Here is a 6122-nt window from a genome sequence, read left to right as displayed (position 1 = left end):
CCCCAGCCCCTGCCCACAGCTCCAGCCCACCCCCCCGGTGCAGATCCAGGGGCACACCCCCCATACCCTCCCAGGGTGCGTGCAGCAGTTGGAGCCGCTCCCCTCATTCCCCCCAGATGAACCGTCTCACACCCCTCGCTGCTCCACTCTGGCTGGGCAGCCCCTGCCCCACTCCCTCCCTCACCATGTGGTGCATTGATCTGCCCCTCTACGCCCCTTTCCTCCCCCCTCTCTGTCCACAATACACTTACCAGGTGCATGTAGCTCTCAAAGCTGCTGCTCCTTGCTGCCTGCATGCTGCACTGTGGCTGTGTACACACACAGGCATTTATCAGCCAAATTATCAGCCCATTAGGCTGATTTCCAATAAAATCAATTTTCTTTATATCAGTGCTGATCCAGTATCAGACCAATGTATTGGTGCACCTCTAATTATTAGTAATAGAATTTTCTTGAAATGTTTAGCCACAGTTGATATCCTGTTGCTGAGACTAGATTTCTGTAAAGTTGTCAGTTCTTCATTTTAACACAAGGGGACTGATGGTTAGCGCTACTCAGAACCCACCTCCACTGTGATAGAGCACTGACTGAGTCAATGAAAACTGCACGTGCTCATTCCTTTTTCAAAATCAAACTGTAAGTTTTATATTGTGGCTAATTAGTCCCTGATTCCCAATGATTGTGACATAGCTGGTGGGGACAAGTTCCAATCCTTTGTAGAGTCAATTCTAAACAAGATATCAGAATCTGACTTTCTGCCAAAAAGGGCTTATTTTGAAACAGTTATATTGAGGAGAGCACCATAGATCTGTTAGATAATGTGCAGCCAAAGAAAAGTACAATTGCCACATGTAGGGGCCATACAAGCCCCTATTCAGTAAATGCTAATGTATATGCTAGATGTTCAGCATGTGAACAGCGTGGGTAAAATAATCAGACATGCACATGAGCACTTTGCTGAAAAATATTGGACTTAGTAACATTTTCAGGTATAAGATTTTCTTTCTTAATAGGGATGGGCCTGAACTGAAAAATTACTCAGTACTAAGTTATTGAGCTTGTCCTTAAGCTCCATGGAGTTCAGCTCTAGCTATTTTTTTAGGACTCTGTGGTAGTTTTTAATAAAAGTTCCCAATGCAGCAGAAGACCCTCTGTTGCCCTCTTATTGGGAGTGCAAGAGTCATACAGACATATAATTAAGATCCAGATTATACGCTCCTTGGAAAATCCTGCTGGAAGGGGATTGAGGGGTAAAAACCTTTTGAAGAAACCCCCAGTGGACCTGTCCCCAAATCATTCTCCATGTATATGAAGTTGGGATTTGCCCTCTCATGGTGGAAAAAGATACGACTTCACCCTGCCTTCCTAAATAAAGCAAGACTTGATTCCATGCGACTGGCATGCATTCCCCACTGCTGATCCTTGGTAGCATGGTTATAGTGAAGTTACACTAACAAGGCTTTCCCGAATGGTGCATGGCCCAAGAGCCAACCTAAAGTGGGAGATATTCTTCCATCTGGGAGGGGATTATAGAAAAGGAAGCCATTCAAGATGACAGTCTAGTTAGTTCAGTCTATTGGTGCCAAGGTCAAATTTAGTCTATATTCTCTAGGTCTTGTGTAAAAGCAGGACCCTTCCCCCACTTCCCCCAGCTACACTGTGACCCCTAAAGGCAGATAAAGAAGGAAATGCTTCCTACAGTGCACTTGTTTTTATGTCACCTTGAAATGACAATTAACATTTTATATTGGGCTCTCAAATGTTACACGGGAAAAATTAAATGAAGCATGATTTTGTGTAAAATAGTAATTCAAGAATGCTGTGTTCATGCATTCTTATCCTTTATTAGACCTGTTGAAAAGAAGTTGAAAGATGTATTGTTTTTTTTCTTGAAAGTTGTTGTATCAAAGCCATTATGGGGAAATGTCTTTTTTTTTTACAATAGAACCTTGTTCTTTCATCTCTAGCTGGCATCCTTAAGCCGTCAATCAAGTAAGAAAATATACAGTATCTATATTCAGGTTATCCACAGAACCTGATTCATGTAAACACTCCAGCCAGAAATAACGCCTTAGTTTCTCAGAGGTGCTATTAGCTAATCTTTGTAGAGCCTTGGCTGTGTTAGGAGTATTGTATGCAATTCTCTACTGTGCCATACTGTTCGTGAAATTTCACCAATAATACTAGTGGAGCTGTCCAATTGGGAATTTAAGGACCATCATAGCGTATCCTCCCTGTTGTAATCATCTCATTCCCCAACAAGATATTGATTTCTGCTTCTGACAGGGCAGTGCCTTTCTCTCTCACTTTATTAGATTTTCAAACACCCATGCTGCCATAAAAATCTACAGAGCTACTCATTAGCCTCCCTCCAACACCTCCTTAAAACTCCTTTGTGTCTAGCAAAAAAAATTGTCAAGAGTTAGGCTGTTGAGCTGCTGAGACTAGTGTCTGTCAGGCTGACCAATAACATGTCATTTCCTTGTGCGACTGTGTCTGTATCCATGTCATCCCTTGTTTTGTGCATAAATTGTGAACTCTTCCTGTTTTATGTTTCTACGGTAGCTGGGTCCTTGCCACAGCTGGAACTTGTAGATGCTACAGCATTACAAATAATAAATTCCCTTGAGAGTAGAGAACTCCTGGATGGAAGCGAGCAGCTCTGTGCCACATGTCTCCTGGTCCACATATAGAGAACATGGCTGAGACAAAAAAGGGGCCTGGCTGAAGGAACATCTCTATGGTTTGAGTATAGCTTGGGGCCATTTTAGGCATTATTTAGGGAAGTCCTCAATTGCACTCCCTTGTGCTATAAGCTTGTTTAACCCCAAGATGTGCCCAGAACTATGGAATAAATTTGACAAATTTGACCTTATTTCTTCCTACCCCTTCCTTCCTCTTTGGCCTCTGAGCCAAGTGTAACTGTTGCCGTCCCAGCAGTGTTTCAGATGTGGTGATCTTCCACTTGTCAGTTTGCAATTTACTCTTTATGCTTTCCTCTCTGTAATGTGAGTTGCTTTGTGCAGTCATGACTCTGAGGGTGTTCTTACATGTTACCGTTAGACCATACTAAATCTGTGGAATGTTGTACAACATAAAATTTAGCAGTCGCTTGGTACCACTTACTACCATCTCTGCCCTGGCCATCTTTGACTTGCTGCTAGAAGGGTGGTAAGCAGAGGCATGGATAGGAGCCAGGATGCCTGGGTTCCATCCAGACTCTGGGTCTGGGTGAGGGAGATGGGAGATGGGAAGTATCCTGCAACCCAGCAGCAGTCCTTGGGACACAGCCTGTTGTGTCCTGTGCCTGGCTTCTACAGCCAAGCAGGATGTTTCCCCTCATTCCCTCCTCCCTCCAGAGGAAGGCAAAAACCCCTACAGCCTGTGCCAATCTGACCATGGTAAAAAATTCCTTCCTGACCCCAAATATAGTGATCAGTCTGACCCTGAGCAAAGGCGCAAGACCCTCCATCCAGGAACCTCTAGCTTTGTTCCTAGCAGGAGAATTGGCACACGCCAATTGAAGTCCCCAGCCCTTAGCTGTGGCCAATACCCAATGACTCTGGAGAGGCTTAAAAATACCCTGACACACACAGCAGAAAAATGTGGGGGTGGAGGCAGGAGCAACCGGCAAAACCCGAAGCACAGGGAAAATGCCTCTAGTAGAAGACAGGCATAGCTATGCCTAGATCATCCCTGACCACTGGCTGTCCAACCTCTTCTTGAACATGCTTCCCTGGGCAGTCCATTTCACTGCCTCACTGGTCTAACAGTGAAGAAGTTTTCTCCAGGTATCCAAAAAAAAGTACTTTGTTGCAACTTCAAGCCATTGGTTGTGTCCTTCTCTCTGCAGCAAGAAAAAAAAGGTGTTTTCTCTCTTTTTATGACAGTCCTTGAAGTATTTGAAGACTCCTATCATGTCCCCTCTTAAGCACCTTTTCTGCATGCCTGGCTCCTTCAGCTTCTCCTCATATGACCTGCCTTCCAAGACCTTAAATACCTTTATTGCCAACCTTTTGATGCTCTCTTTCTCATATTTTTTTTAAAATGTGGAGCCCAAAATTACACACAGTACTGCAGATAAGACCTAACCAGTGCAAGCACAGAGGCACTATCACCTCCCATATCTTGCACCTAATGTTTTTATTGATGCTGCCCAAAACCACATTTGCCTTTTGTGCAGCTGCATCACACTGCAGACTCATATTGAGTCTAGGATCTACCCAGACTCCCAAGTCCTTTTCCACAGAGCTGCCATCCAGCCAGATAACCTCCACCCCGTTTTTATTTGGGTTTTTTATTATTCCTCTGAAGGTGTATCAGCTTGCATATGTCTGCATTGAACTTCATCCTGTCAGCTGTAGCCCAGCTTTTCAGCCTGTTGAGATCCTCCTCAATTGTGCTTACATCCTCCAACATTTTCACAATCCTTCCTACTTTCATACCATCAGCAAATTGCTCAAGAAGCTTCCTATGGCAGCATCCAAATTGTTAATAAATAGATTGACCAGCACTATCTTGAGGACAGGCCCCTCTGGGACTCCACTCAAAACCTCCTGCCATTCTGATATGGACTAGTTAATAAGTAGCCTTTGCTTGAGACAATGAGCTGGTTATTTATCGATCTTGTAGTAGTTTCATCCAGCCCACATTTATCCAATTTGTTTATAAGAAGGTCATGTGGGACCTTGTCAAAAGCTTTTCTGAAGTCCAAATACACGATATCCACAGCATTCCTTTCATCCACCCAAGTAATTACTTTGTCAAATAAGGAGATCAGATTTGTTTGACACAACCTGTTTTTCAAAATCCGTGGTGGCTACTTGCAATCATCCCTTCTTCTTTCAAATGCTTGCAGATGGCCTGCATTAGGATATGCTCTAGTAACTTCCTAATCACTGAGGTGAGGCTAACCAGTCTGTAGTTCCCTGGGTCCTCCTTCTTGCCTTTTTTAAAGAGGGGCAGTATGTTGGGCCTTTTCCAGTCCTCTGGTACCTGGCTTGTCTCCCACAACTTCATGAAGATCATTGCCAAATGCTCCAAGATCTCTGCAAGTTCCTTCAGGACCCTGAGACGAAGCTTATCTGGTCCTGTGGACTTGAACTCATTCTCCTAACAAAAGCTCTTTAACTGTCTCTTTTGTTACTCCCCCTTAGATGTATTCTGCATTTGACGTCCTCACTTCCCTTTTGTGCCACTTGTTGCAGCTCTCTAGCCCTTTCCCAGAGTTGAGTTACTTCCTTGAGTCCTTTCCCCTCTGGACTTCCTGCTCTGTTGCTGGAGACTTTTGGTCCCCCATGGAACCTAGTTTAAAGCCCTCCTTACCAGGTTGGCCAAACACAATGCCCAAAATGTTCTTCCCCATTTTTGTCAACTGGATCCCATCTCTTCACTGCAGCCTCACATGCTATGACATATACTCACAGATAGTAAGTCCCTATCCCTTTTAAAATGATCATCGGTCCCTAGCCATAATTCTGATTTGGGTTATAATATAGGTTCATCTTTTCCCCTGTTTAGCAGTAAATCTCATTTTCTAACACAGAGATGGGCAATTATTTTGGCTGGAGGGCCACTGAATGAGTTTTGGTGTGCTGTCAAGGACTGCAAGGGTAGCACCACCCGTTGACAGGTGCCCTTCCCCCAGTCACTATTTTGGAACCACGAGTCCCACTCCAGCTCCTGACCTTTGCCACCAAAAGTCCCTCCCCTTATTCTAGAAGTACTCCTTTTGGGAAGGGGGAGAAGCTGCCATCGTGAAACTGGAAAAAAACCAAAACAACCCCAAATCATATACTAAAAATCAAACTTCTACTATAATATATTTTAATTATATTTCAAAAAATATTTTTGTCCCCAGCCGTACGTGTTGGCAGCATGCAGACCATCCCCACCTAGCCCCAAAGCATGCAGGTCTCACTTTCCTGCCCAAGCCCCCAGCCCCACACGGTGGCAACATGTGGGGCCAGCTCTGCTCTAGCTCCAAAGTATACAGCTTCTGCATTCCCACTGAGTCCCCAGCCCCATGTGGAAGCAGAGTGTAAGGCCAGGCCCACCTAGCCCATAGCATTACCACCTGAGTTGCCAGCTGCACATGGCAGCAGTGTTTGGGCCAGCACACC

The sequence above is a fragment of the Crocodylus porosus genome, unplaced genomic scaffold (genome assembly GCF_001723895.1).
Source record: "Crocodylus porosus isolate Cpor-Errol unplaced genomic scaffold, CroPor_comp1, whole genome shotgun sequence".
Taxonomy (NCBI): Eukaryota; Metazoa; Chordata; order Crocodylia; family Crocodylidae; genus Crocodylus; species Crocodylus porosus.
Note: the sequence above shows the minus strand (reverse complement) of the source record.